This window comes from Sciurus carolinensis, chromosome 4 (assembly GCF_902686445.1).
Source record: "Sciurus carolinensis chromosome 4, mSciCar1.2, whole genome shotgun sequence".
NCBI lineage: Eukaryota > Metazoa > Chordata > Mammalia > Rodentia > Sciuridae > Sciurus > Sciurus carolinensis.
Genome location: NC_062216.1, coordinates 90,597,480 through 90,610,359, shown reverse-complemented (window position 1 = coordinate 90,610,359; position 12,880 = coordinate 90,597,480). Strand labels below are relative to the sequence as shown.

The 12,880-nt window shown below is 36.3% G+C and overlaps 1 protein-coding gene across 4 annotated transcripts in view; it reads left to right on the top strand.

Moving 5' to 3' along the window:
• Sox5 (SRY-box transcription factor 5) overlaps positions 1-12,880 on the top strand; it is a 943,363-nt gene that overhangs the window by 149,391 nt on the left and 781,092 nt on the right. The window contains exon 1 of one of the 4 annotated variants that reach the window (XM_047549530.1): positions 10,783-10,918. The exons of the other annotated variants lie outside the window; for them this stretch is intronic. The gene's annotated coding sequence lies outside the window, so the exon portion shown is untranslated. Of the gene's footprint in view, positions 1-10,782; positions 10,919-12,880 lie in introns of those variants that run through there. 4 annotated transcript variants of the gene reach the window in all.

Genomic DNA, 12,880 nt, shown 5'->3' with positions numbered 1-12,880 from the left:
TGTTACTAGTTTATGTATTTACTGTACTATGCTTTTAATCATTATGTTAGAATATACTCTTTCTACTTAGAATAAAAACCAGTATGATGTGTTATATGGGCAGCAGCCTCACAGATATGTTTACCTTATCTGCACTGAGACACTCCATCAAGTAAGTGACTTATACCATCTAGGTTTGTGCAAACTATACTCTGTGATGTTCATACATGGAAAAATCATCTAATGATGCATTTCTCAGAATATATTCCTGTCATTAAGCAATGTGTGAATGCATTTGCTTCTCCTGCTTTTTTATTCATCCATCCAACTAAGAATTACTGAGCACTTACTCCATGTAGCACTTAGGATCTAGAGATGGCTAGGACAAAGTTTCTGCCCTTAAGAAGCTTTTATTTATCAGGGGGAACAGTGAATGAGTTCTTATACTAAGTGATAAGTGTAGTACTGGGGACGGGTGGTCAAAGAAGTTGCTCTTAACTTTATTGTCAGGTCTGGGAATGCTTTAAAAGGTAAGTTGGGATAGAAACCCCACTAAAAATCTGTTAGCCAGAAAAGAGGAGAAAATACATTTCACTTAGAGAGAAGGACATCTGCTAAGGTATGGGAGGATGGAAATAACATTACAAGGAACTGTAAATAAAGCAGCATGTCTGGAACAACAGAGAATGAGATTGGAGAAGTAGGTGGGGATGATATCATGTGAGGATTTGTGCCAATTATCCTATTGGCAAGAAAGGTTTTCAAGTAGGGAAGGAATATGTTTAGAATTTCATTTTAGAAAAATTAATCTGCAGCAATATGATTAGATAGAGAACTTAGAAGTTACAAACTTCAGGAACTAAGAGTTGGGTAAGGAGCCAGATATACCCAAAAATCTGTTATAATACTCTAAATAAGTGAAGCTTGCGTGGGCCCCTAGCAATATTTTGGTAGGCACCTTAAAATATGCTCTCATGATTGTATGTTTTTATAAATTTGCAAAGACCCAAGTTTTGAACCTCAGTCAGTTATGAGTTTCTCTTTCCATACCTCCTTTTCCTTCTATTATCTTTCATTGATGGGTGGCATTGGAGTCCCCACACAAATTTCGTACTGACAATTTTGCGTTGTTTCTTGACTCCAACATTGTATAAGTGTCAAGCTTCACAAATGTGCATCTAACCCCAAGCTGATATTTTAATGACGACAATTTCTTAAAAGGGAATTATAGCTTGGAGAGGAAGAAGAAAAAGGTAGGAAGACTAAGAGAGGATTTATTGGCTAGGCTGGTGTAAGGGAAAGATTAGTGCCAAGATATCTCACATCTATGACTTGGTGAATGGTAGGGCCTTTAAGAAAAAGTGGAAAAAGTCAGGGCAGGTAACGATTTTAAATAACATTTTATTGAAGATCTTTGTGTTTTTTCATATTTTTCTATTTACAGAAGTGGATTTATTATGTCAACATGTGTAAATATTTTAATGCATTTTGTTATCTCTTATCAAACGTCTGCAGTAATTAATGTAGAAATAACTTTTCTTGTCCTGATTCCAACTAGCACTGGGCATTATATTTTAATTTTTTCAGACTAAATGATTAGGTAAGAATGGTACCTCCTTTTCATTTTATGCTGAAGTGAGATAAATACCATCCATTATTGTAAGTTCACTGTAAGAATCTTTTTTTTCTGAATGTAGATATTGTGGTCTGTTCTTAGAAGTAGTTTAGGAAACATTAGGAGGCAGTAATAAGTCTTCTATGTAAGCGGTTATGTTATATGCTCTAAATGCATACACACATACATACATATATTATAAAGCCTAGAAATGGGTGGAGCTAAAACAATTATTGAAAACAAGATTGTTTTAGGTCAGGTATTGGCAAACTTTTTCTGAAAAGGCTAGAGTAAATACTTCAGACTTTGTAGGCTAGGGGCAAAATTGATATTGTATACTTTAGGAATGAAAAATAATTTGCATTGATTTTTTTTTTATATAGTTAAAAATTATAATAATTGAGCAAGTTAAATTTTATATTAAAAGTCCACTAATGAGAAAAATTGATTTTTTTTTTCTTTTTTAATGAAAAGTTGAATTTTTGGGGAGGAGTGTATTTTTTACTTAATTGGAGGTCTAATCTCTCATCCAATTATAAATGTTCATCTGTTAGAAACCATTCTGATTTCAAAGAGGATGAACTAGATTTGGACTCTAGGCCATCCAGTGCCACCTCATATTTTAGGCAATGACATTTACAAGTCATTTACCTCATTAGGCTATTGTATCTGTCAACTTTCCAACACTATGCTAAATACCTTAGACATAATCAACTTATGAAGAGAAAAGACTTATTTTGGTTCTCAGTTTTAGAAGTTCTCATCCATGATCAGGTGGGCCTATTTTTAGATCTTTGGTTGGGGAATAGCGTATTGTGGTGGGAATACTTGGAAGAACAAGATCACTTATTTCATTCATGATCAGAAAGTGAAAGAGAGAAGGGGTCTGATATTCCACTATCCCTTTTCAGGACTTGCCCCCAGAGACTGTTTCCTAGTAGTGTCAGACTGGGGACTAAGGCTTTTATCACATGGCAATCAGGGACACTTAAGATTCAAAGTAGCTTTGTTAAAATATTTTCTTTGATACTAAATATTAGGTCTATTGCATACTCTCTTCCTACTTGGGAACCATCTTGTAGAAGCATGTGCAGTGCTACCTGTGCAATGTGTGGAGAGTGGGAAAGGTTGGTTCTTCATTGCTAGTGGGATTTAGTACTTATCTGGCAACACTCTTACCTTGAATCATTGTCTATTTAGATAGGGACCTTGTAAGTGAAACTTTGTTGGTCCAATTTTGGTCTGTTGGTATATGCATTGGATTTTGAATGTTTCCAGGTGTTCACTCCAAGGTGACTATAAACTTCATTAATTTCTGCTAACTTTGGGGCATTTGCGCTTTTACTTAAGTTTTGCTTTGCTGTTACTCAATAACTTTCCTGAAAGTATCGATTCTTTTCTTACCCTCCTTTAAGAACTTTGATGTGTCAGTTTTTTCTTAAAATTCATATATTACTTATTAATGGTTTTTGTGGCAAGGTCGCTCAATTCCTATATTTTCAAAAATGAAAGGGAGGAAGAAAGAAGATAGAAAACAAAAGGAAAAAGCATCGAAATCCTTAATAAGTCATCTTGTCCACTTCAGAGATTTGGCCATCTACCTTTAAATTTCAACTAAAATTTGATTCCTAAATCTAAGACCATTTTTCAATTAAACATTTTTTTAATGAAAGTTTGGGAATATAAAATCTTCAGTAAGTTTAGCTTCTTTCATGAGTATGCTGAATTATGAATTGGATATAAGATTAATGATTGGATTGAAAATTCATATTTTATCTTTTTAATGAATGTGAGTACAAAGAATGGTATTTTTCTATTGAATAATCAAATATTAAAATAGAACAAACAAAATAAAAGCCTTATATTGAATAATTTAGCAAACTTTCCCTGTATCACTAGTGTATAGAAAATTATGATTTAATATTTTGTTTAATGGAAAAATGTCATGCTGTATCTATATATACAACATATGCTACATGTATATTTTAGAGATAATGTGCTACTAGATTGCCATTTGTATGTTGCTCAGAAAAAATTACATTGCAATTAATTTTGGAGTTATTTCCTTATTTATTTCTATAGAATCTTTGGAAAACAGTGTTCCAAATTTATGCCTCCATAATCTCCCTAATAGTGGCCAATCCAAAATTATCACAATCATATGTGTATTTTTTTTTCTCGAGTTTTATTATTTTAGCTGCTGCAATATGTGGCCATTTTAAAATTTGTTTAATTTCACATTTTATCTGTACTTCAGAGGTGGAAGGTCTTTGTGTTTTAGAAAATTTGTACTCAAAGTTTTATAATTCCAGAAACAAAATTTACTCCAAATGTTGTTGTTTTTACGTTTTCCATTGAATTCTCCAATTACTGTTAATTGCCAGTGGGACTCTGTGTCTTTGTTAGTCAACTTCCCCTTACATAATAAATACCTGGAGATTATCAACTTATAGAGAAAAAAGGTTTATTTTGGCTCACAGTTTTGGGTTTCAGCCTGTGATCCTGTATTTGATCCTATACTGAGGCAGTACATCATGGCTAGAGCACATGGCGGACCAGAGCTGCTCACCTCATGACCAGAAAGTGAAAAGAAGAAGAGATCAAGATCTCAGTCCTTGTCAAGGGCTACCCCCAGTCACCTAAAGCCTCCCACTAGGTCCCATCTCTTAAAGTTTTTACCACCTCCTAATTGTGCTAAGCTAGAAAACAAGCCTTTGACACACACATGGACCTGTGGAGGACATTCCAGATCCTAACTATAGCAGGCTTGAAACGGCATTCCATTAGTTGATGTTTTTTAATCATAATTACTGAAAAGCATCTGACACTGTTAAAACAAAAAAAGTTTGCTCAATTAGAGACAGAATAAATTCTTTCATCAGAGATGATACTAAATATATCTGGGCCCTTCCATTCTATGGATCCTTTCCCAGGTCTGGGGTAAGGTACCAGGCAATATATTCACATGGTTGCATGATTATTGTAAAATTTGAAAAGTAAGCTATTTTAATGTAGCCATTTGAGATTGGTACCTTTACTTCAGTCTCCCTGTTGCTTCCTGAATGGGGATGACATTAGAAAGACTATGGCTATCTTTTGGTGGAACATCCACCAAACTGGGGATACCATGATTTTAAATGAAGTGAGGTATATTTACATTGTTTACAATCACTTCTATGTATAGTTATGCAGTTGATATCTGTCCACACTGCCAAAACTTAGACATTGGGCCAGAGGCCATATTGCTCTACAAACACATCCTATAGCACTGGCAGCTCATGTGTCCATGTGGTAGGAGAGATACTAGGTTTGAAATATAAAGAGCCACAATTCACAATAGCTAAACTATGGAAACAGCCTAGACGTCCTTCAACAGATGAATGGATAAAGAAATGTGGTATATATACCCAATGGAATATTACTCAGCCATAAAAAGAAATGAAATTATGACATCTGCCACTAAATGGATGCAACTGGAGAATATCATGCTAAGTGAAATAAGCCAATCCCCAAAAACCAGAAGCCCAAGGTTTTCTCTGATATGTGTATGCTAACTCACAATAAGGGGCAGGGGTAGGGAAGAATAGAAGTACTATGGATTAGATAGTGGAATGAAGGGAAGGGAGTGGGGTATAGGAATAGGAGAGAAAGAATGAATCAGACATTACTTTCTTGTGTTCATATATGAATAAATGACCAATGTAATCACACATCATGTACAACCAGGACAGGAAGTTATATTCCATGTATGTATAATATGTCAAAATTCCTCTACTGTCATGTATAACTAGAAGGAACAAACATATACATATATACATTATCAAATTAAAAACTTCACAGGCATACAATTTACTATATATCACTAACACCTTAATTAAGCTCTTAGAAATAATTTGAACAAAAAATATACAGAGGAGGAAGCTATACTGTGTAAAAATCTTTCCTCTTATTAGATGTGCATTGTTATCAGCAGAGAATTGGGGTTTTATCAGCGCCTAGTCAACATAGAAGTTCTTCCCTGTCAGGAACTTGATGTTTGCTTTTTACACTGTTATTAATGAATCATGTATGTTTTTCTTCCTTGATAGATATTACACAAATAGGATTTTTTCAAAATTCCTGTGTTTTGGGGCACAAATCCATAGCAATAATACAAACACTAATACTACTGTGTGAGCACTTGAATGTTTTCTGAATTTTAATTATGAATAGTTAAAAACCAAGTTTGATTAAACATACTGGATAAAAGGATGAAAACTTTCCATATTATCTCTATGAAAACTGACAGTTGGAAGAGACAGTCAGTATGCAGCCAACAACTGGGGCATTGTAAGAGGCCTGGTTAGGGAGCTAATCAATATAAGTATTGTGGGTTTTGTGTTTTTTCCCAATTTGGTGGTTTGTGATGTAGCTCAGAATTTTATAGTTCATTTTTTTTTATCATGATAAGTATACACTTTATATTTTAATTTGTATTTTCTAAAATTGCATGAGTTTTGGGTCTCCATAAAACCTGGATCCGCAGAATAAACACTTATTAAATGTTTGGACACCATGAAGGTGAAGGTTACTTTTAGCCTACCACACAATCTGGTATATATTTATTACTTGTTAGGTTTAGAGTTGAGTGTATCTTTGTAACAACACATAGTTGTTATTGTTCAGTGATGCTTGGTACTTTATGTAGACATTAAATAACATCTGTAAATTGCAGCTAAGAATAATTTCTACCTTTTCAGGATCTTGAGGTGATAAAACCACCACAAATAAAAACTGCCACAAAGCATTTTCCTTTGTGTAAAAAACTATGAAAGTCTTTGATTTAATCAGGGATTTGATATATGGAAATAATACTTAATCATTTCCTTAATTATCTTATCTGGTTTTACTTGTCAAAGAAGATGGAAGGAAGGAAAGGAGGAAAGAGAAAGAGGGAAGGAGAAATGAGAGAAATGGAGGAATGAAAAGCAAGTAAGCCTTAGATGTCAGATGTTTTGATCATATTGAATATGATAAATTGGTAGGAGAGTCTAATGGATGCCTCTGTTTCTGAAAAGCGATCAGGAGATAATTAGTGATACTTTCAGGAAGGTGACAAGGAACTGTTAAGGCTCTGTATCCACCTGAGTCTTTCCCAGTTGTGAGTTTCCAATGGAAATTCATATAACTAGTATCCTTTAGTGCACTCATTATGGGTTGATTGTCCTCAACCCATGTTTTAAACAACTCCTGGTTCCAGAGCCATCCTTAAAACATCTCAGAGAATCAAGCCCACCATGGTCCTTTGGCAGACACAGTTTACACTTAAACATTCTAGTAGTCGTCACCGAAGTACTGTCTTCAGCATCTCTGTGCTCACCATCTGCAGGTTGTACCTGGAGACTGGGGCATAATCCACACACATGCAGACAGTCCCTTTGAAAGCAATCAATCTGATCACACAAATGGACAGGAGATCACAAAGACACATCTGGGGGAAACTGTTCCTTCATGATTCACCTGATTACCTCTAGGTGTATGGACCTAGACAGGGAGAACAGGGTCGGCCGCGGGAAGCCTGTGCACAGAGTGGTGCGTGAGCCTTTGGGAGCGGCTGCTGCGCCAGCACTGACGGGGTTAACCAGCCTTGCCAGCATGAACAATGGAAACTGGGCAGCTCTAAATGAAATGAGCTGAATATTTCATTCGGCCACTCAGCTGCCTGCTCCAATTGCCTCCTTTACTAAAATAAGAGCTTAATCTAAAGTGACAACAACATCAGTTTCTGTGTGCTCCAGTCACACTGAACATGACTTCCTTAACATAAACACTATTTACATGGACCGTCTGGATATAGCAGGGAATCAGGAGCGTGCCCAGCTAAGACACAGGGTACAATGAAGGACGAGGAGAAGGCAGCTGAGAATTAACATCAGCAAATGAAAGCCTGACCCTCGGAGGGCATGTCCCTGATACGTTTTAAAATGAGAGAGCATTGCACCAGTAACCTCAGCCTTTGTAAAGACTATGCCATTTAAAATAAAATAGCACCTTTTCAGTTTAGACACTTAACCAAATGCATTATGTCTGACCCATTTTCCAACTTCTGTGACACAAGAGGATGGATCTCTAGCTGCAATTATTAGAATCTTTCAAACAATTGCAACCAATAACCTCCCTCCCCAGACTCCTTCTCATAGCAGCATGTACTTCTTAGAGATGAAGAGGGCATCCATTCTGGGAGGGCAGGCCAGCCAGAGATGTCAGGGGAGTGGGAGAGAAGATGTGACCTTTGAACTGAAGACTTTGATGTCACTGCTAGCAGTACCCAGGAAATCCCAGGTTGAAAGTGGCTTTTAGCTGGAGAGTTCTAGAAGATTAGAGATAGGGGTATGATGAGGCATGAGCCTGTCAGGGACCACAAAATAGCACAAGTTACTTATTTCCTGCACCCTAGAGTAGATATTGAGGTAGACAACAATCCTAAACATGCATCTCTGATGGTTTCATTCCATGAGTAGAATGCTATTGTATTATTTTCACTGTACTAGTACTTTCTGGAATTTTAAGGATCATAAAATTTAGAAATATTTAACTAAGTTTTATTAGAATTATTGCCAGTTAATGAAATTTAGTGGTTTTCATTCAGCTTCATGGATAAGGAAAGTAAAGCCCAGAGACTTTGCTCACATATTTGAAACCACACAGTAAATCAGAGAGCAATAAGGGAAGAGAATATATAGGTTGTTTTTTGGAGGTCTAGGGTGGTCAATTATTTCAGCTTCTTCAAGTCACCATAATGCTCTTATTTCTAAAATGACTATTAAAATTTCTTTCAGTTAAACCTTCTCAAAGACTTATACCCATTGCAGATTTGTGACTTCTTGACTCTAAAGACTGCTACTGACAAAATGGTAGCTTTTTTGTTGTTGTTGTTCAGGATGGTGATATTTGCCGTTGTTCCCAGGTTCTGTGTCTGAGTAAATGCCCATGCAGTTTGGTTTATGCCCATCGCCAGGAAAGCTGTGTGTGTGTGTTGCGGGTGGTGGTCAGATTTCACCCAGAAAGCATGGCCTCCCCCCAGTGGGGTAGGAGTGTGTCCCGCTAGGATGCAAGAAGTATGTCATAGCGCTGGTTAAGCAGCAAATAACTTTGCACTGGAGAACAGAGACCAAATGAAGGAGGCCTTGGATTAGATTTTTAGTTCCTCACTGAGAGTGGAGTAGAAGTGAATTCCTCCTAAGAAGAGGAGTTCCTTCCACACTTATTTTCCCAGAGCCATGAGCCAAGAAGACAGATGACAAGCCTTCATATGCCCTCCTCATTCTAAAGGTTTTAGATCTTTGTAGTCCCCATGCCTACAGTGGTAGAAGGAGGTGGTAGAACTTCTTTAGATAAAATTCTTAGTCACAGAAGAAGAAAGGGATTAATTGTTGCCTACCAGTATTTTTTTTTTTTTCTTCCCTAAGAGAAGCATAATGAGTGATGGGAAGAAAAAAATGGGAGAATCATCAATTTCTAGCTGGGCTTTGTAGCCTGCCTATTAATCAACAATCATTTACTGAGAATCTGAGATCATCAAATATTATGTTTAGGGGAGAGAAATTTTTCTTTGACCTCTTGAAGCCCACCATTTAGTGAAAATGTTTATAATAATTTGAAAAACAAAAAGTTTTGACTTATGTGGAAAGCCAGTATCACGAGTATGCCATTTTTGTGGTTTGAGGGAACACCTGTCTTCTGTATTGTCACCTTCATTTTAACTTAAGGAGAATGTGAACTTGAGGCTAGAGGACCAAATACCCTCTCCCACCACTTACTGAACAGCTTTCAGGTACAATTCTTGGTGTGCTCCCAAAAGAATTTAACGTATTTCCTCACAATCTGAAGGGGATGCAAACACTTGTACAACCATTAGTCATAGGACTTGATAAGTGCTTTGATAATAAGGTAGATACCAAATGCTTAGAGCGGAAGAGCAGGGAATAACCACACCTGTCCTGTGAGACCTCTTGAGATGGCAATGACCTTGACATCTACCCTCAGTAGTGGCAGGTACTTTCCTCAGCCTGCTCTGAGTGTCGGCAGTGTTGGGAGGCAGCCTCTGCCCTGAGGACTAGGATCATGGGTATTTGCTGAAGGACTTTGGGAGCCTGTCTCTGCTTCTCTCTGCTGAGATTCTTGATGATCATCTCCTTTTCCTGCTCAGGTGAGGATGGGTGTGCCTTCCCTGAGTGGGAAGGGCAAGAGTAGCTAGAGAGAGTTGCAGGCTTTCTCTTACCACTCTGAAGAATTTCAGGGCTTGGGTGAGAAAATGCTTTGCACAGACTCGGGCAGTCTGCAAAGACTCTTGCATGTTCTTTCAGTCACCTTTCCCCTAATTAATTAATAGTGTGGTCAGGTCTCAGTTCTGGTACTATTGTGAAGCCACTCATAGTTTTAAGCTTTCCCAATGCAGGGTGTTTTAAGAACATTTTGCCATCTTTGTTTTCATGTAGGTGCCTTCCCTGTGAAATTAATCATAAAATCCTTTCTGTTGTCTGTTGCTCTTTTTATTTTAAACCTTTGGGAAAAGATATATTTGTTATGTATGTTGTATTTGGTCTTACTTTCTTCTCTCTTTGAAAATTGGGGATAAAGGGTTTTTTAAATTTATTTTTTAACCAATATCTAAATTGTGCATAGTAATAAGGGAACTCTGTAATGTTTTGACACATATATATATTGTATAATGTTTACATCTGGCTAAACATATTTATCTCCTTAAATATTTGTCATTTCTTTATGGAAAAAACTTTCAAAATTCTTTTAGCTGTTTGAAATGTGAAGTACATTTTTATTATCTATAGTCACCCTACCATGTAAAGGACAAAGTTTCTTATAGTTAAAATTGAAGATAGTGTCATCTCCTGATTTTTTAATAGAATAGAAGAAATTTGACCATTTTTTAAACATCATTTTCAAGCTGAACACTAGTTTTCTTGGAAAGGACCTTGTTTTAAAGCATGAAACTTATGTACGGTTATACATCTTGTAAGTTTCTGCTTAATCGCTTAATGTTTTTAGTGTAAATTTTACATAGTAAATTACTAGCAGAAGAATCAACTGAACACATTTCATCATTCAAATATCTAGTTTTTTGGAGAGGGTTGGAGGGGGTGATAGGTTCACTACAGATGATCCTAAAGCTGTTTATCCTCCAATCCCTTGCAGAACCCTTCCTCATAATACTGGGTTGTCATTCTGTTATCTCCGACCCTGATTGGCCTGTAATTGCGTCCCATTGGCAGGACCACAACCCAAAAAGTCAGCATCGTGATTTTGCAGCAGCTGTTTCTGCAGAAGGTAAATGCCGTGCAGATATTGATGAGCTGGCTAATTTGTTTAGTAGACAGAATTTAGAATGGGGAACAGGATTTGTCTGCTAGCTGTCATCATCCATCAGCCCCAGGCTGCCCCAGGCAGTAGGTTTGCTTTTTGCCAGCTTCTAATTTTGCTTTATTTTTCCTTAGCTTCAATCTACTTTATTCATTTATTATAATTGGGAGAGTGGTGGTTGAGATAGAAAAGGAAAAAAAAAATACTCATGTTCTACTCTCGAGCTTGAAGGTTCTCATATGCTGCTGTTATTTGATAACAGAGGATTCAGTCTGGACCTGTTGGTCTGTTGATTGATGTAGTTAGGGGAGGAAGACTGAGCTCTCACAGGGGGCCATAAAGCACAGTGTGCCTGGAGGACTTGTAAAAGCTGTTCTCAGTCCTGCCAGTTTCTCCCTGTCTCCACCAAGATCACAATATATCATTAGATTTGTTCTTTTGAGATATTCAATTCATTTAAAAATTATTTTTGAGTGCCTGTGTCCACTGTGTGTTTGATATTATTATAAATACCAGAAATATACTGGTGTATAAGGCACGAAAAAGCTCCTGCTTTGAAAGAGTTTAGGTTCTAGGGGTGAATAGGGTAAATAGAGAAATAAGCAAATAAATATACAATACATCAAGATAGCATTGAATTAAACGAAGAACTAAAGCAGAGAAAGGGTAGGGTTGGGGGTGCCATTTTAGATAATGAGGTCAGAGAACGCTCTTTGAGTGTATGTTCTGAGACCTGAACTATAAGAAACAAATCCTGTGATCTGTGGGGAGACTTGCAGAAGAGAAAATGGCAAAGATCAAGACCCAGAAGAGACACTGAACTGGTGAGTTCTGGGAAGAGCAAGAAAGTTGGTGTAGCTGGATTAGATGGTGTTCATGGCGAGCACTAGGGAGATGAACTTGGGGAGGAAGACAGAGTCAAATCATTTAAATTTTCATTGTAAGTATGGTGGGAAGCTACTCCAAGTTGGAAAGTGACAGTCAGGTATGCATTTTTTTAAGTTTCATTTTAATTTTGATTAAAACATAATCATACATATTTTGGACACAATGCGAGTTATATATATATATGTGTTTTATATATATATTTATATATATTTTATATATATATACACACATATATATACACATACATATACATACACACATATATATATGTGTGTGTGTATATATATATATATATATATATATATATATATATCACATGCACATTTTAAAAAACTTACACTATTGTAGGGGGGCAGGAGAGTAAGAAGGGAATTGGTGCATAAACCATTGCAGTAATCCAGTGAGAGGTACTCTGGACTTGAACTAGATTTATGGTAGTGGAGTTGGTGAGAATTGGTCAAATGGTACCTATTTCATGTCTTTTTGAATACTCTTACTGACAATTTGATATAGTACGGGGTAAGGAAAAGAGAATCATCAAAGATGATGTGTGTTCAAGTATCAAAGATGAGAGTGCCCAAAATTACTCCTATATTTCAGGAAAAGATATAGGATGGGATGAGATGGTTACTAACTTGAAGTTGTTTTTAAACATCATTATTGGTAAATTTGAAATAACTTGTAGAAGAAAGGTCCATAAGACTTAAAATGATGTTACCCTGCATTTAAAGTAGCAAAATCATTTCTATTGTTTCAAAGTTATGTTTAAAGGGAGCTGGTAAAATCCTAGTTGGTGTTGTTATTATGCGTTTATTTCCCAAATGCTGAAAGGGAAATCATTGCTCATCAGAAGCTAATATGTGTTCTTAAACATCTAATCATACAAAATTACCTTACTTCTTAACAGGCCTCTCTTTTATCAGATATCATGATTTATAAAAGGTCATTTTATAACATATCATAAAATTCTGATAAATTACAAAGGACTGATTTATTCACCAGTATGTTAATATAGATTAATAGCTGAAGAACCATACCTAA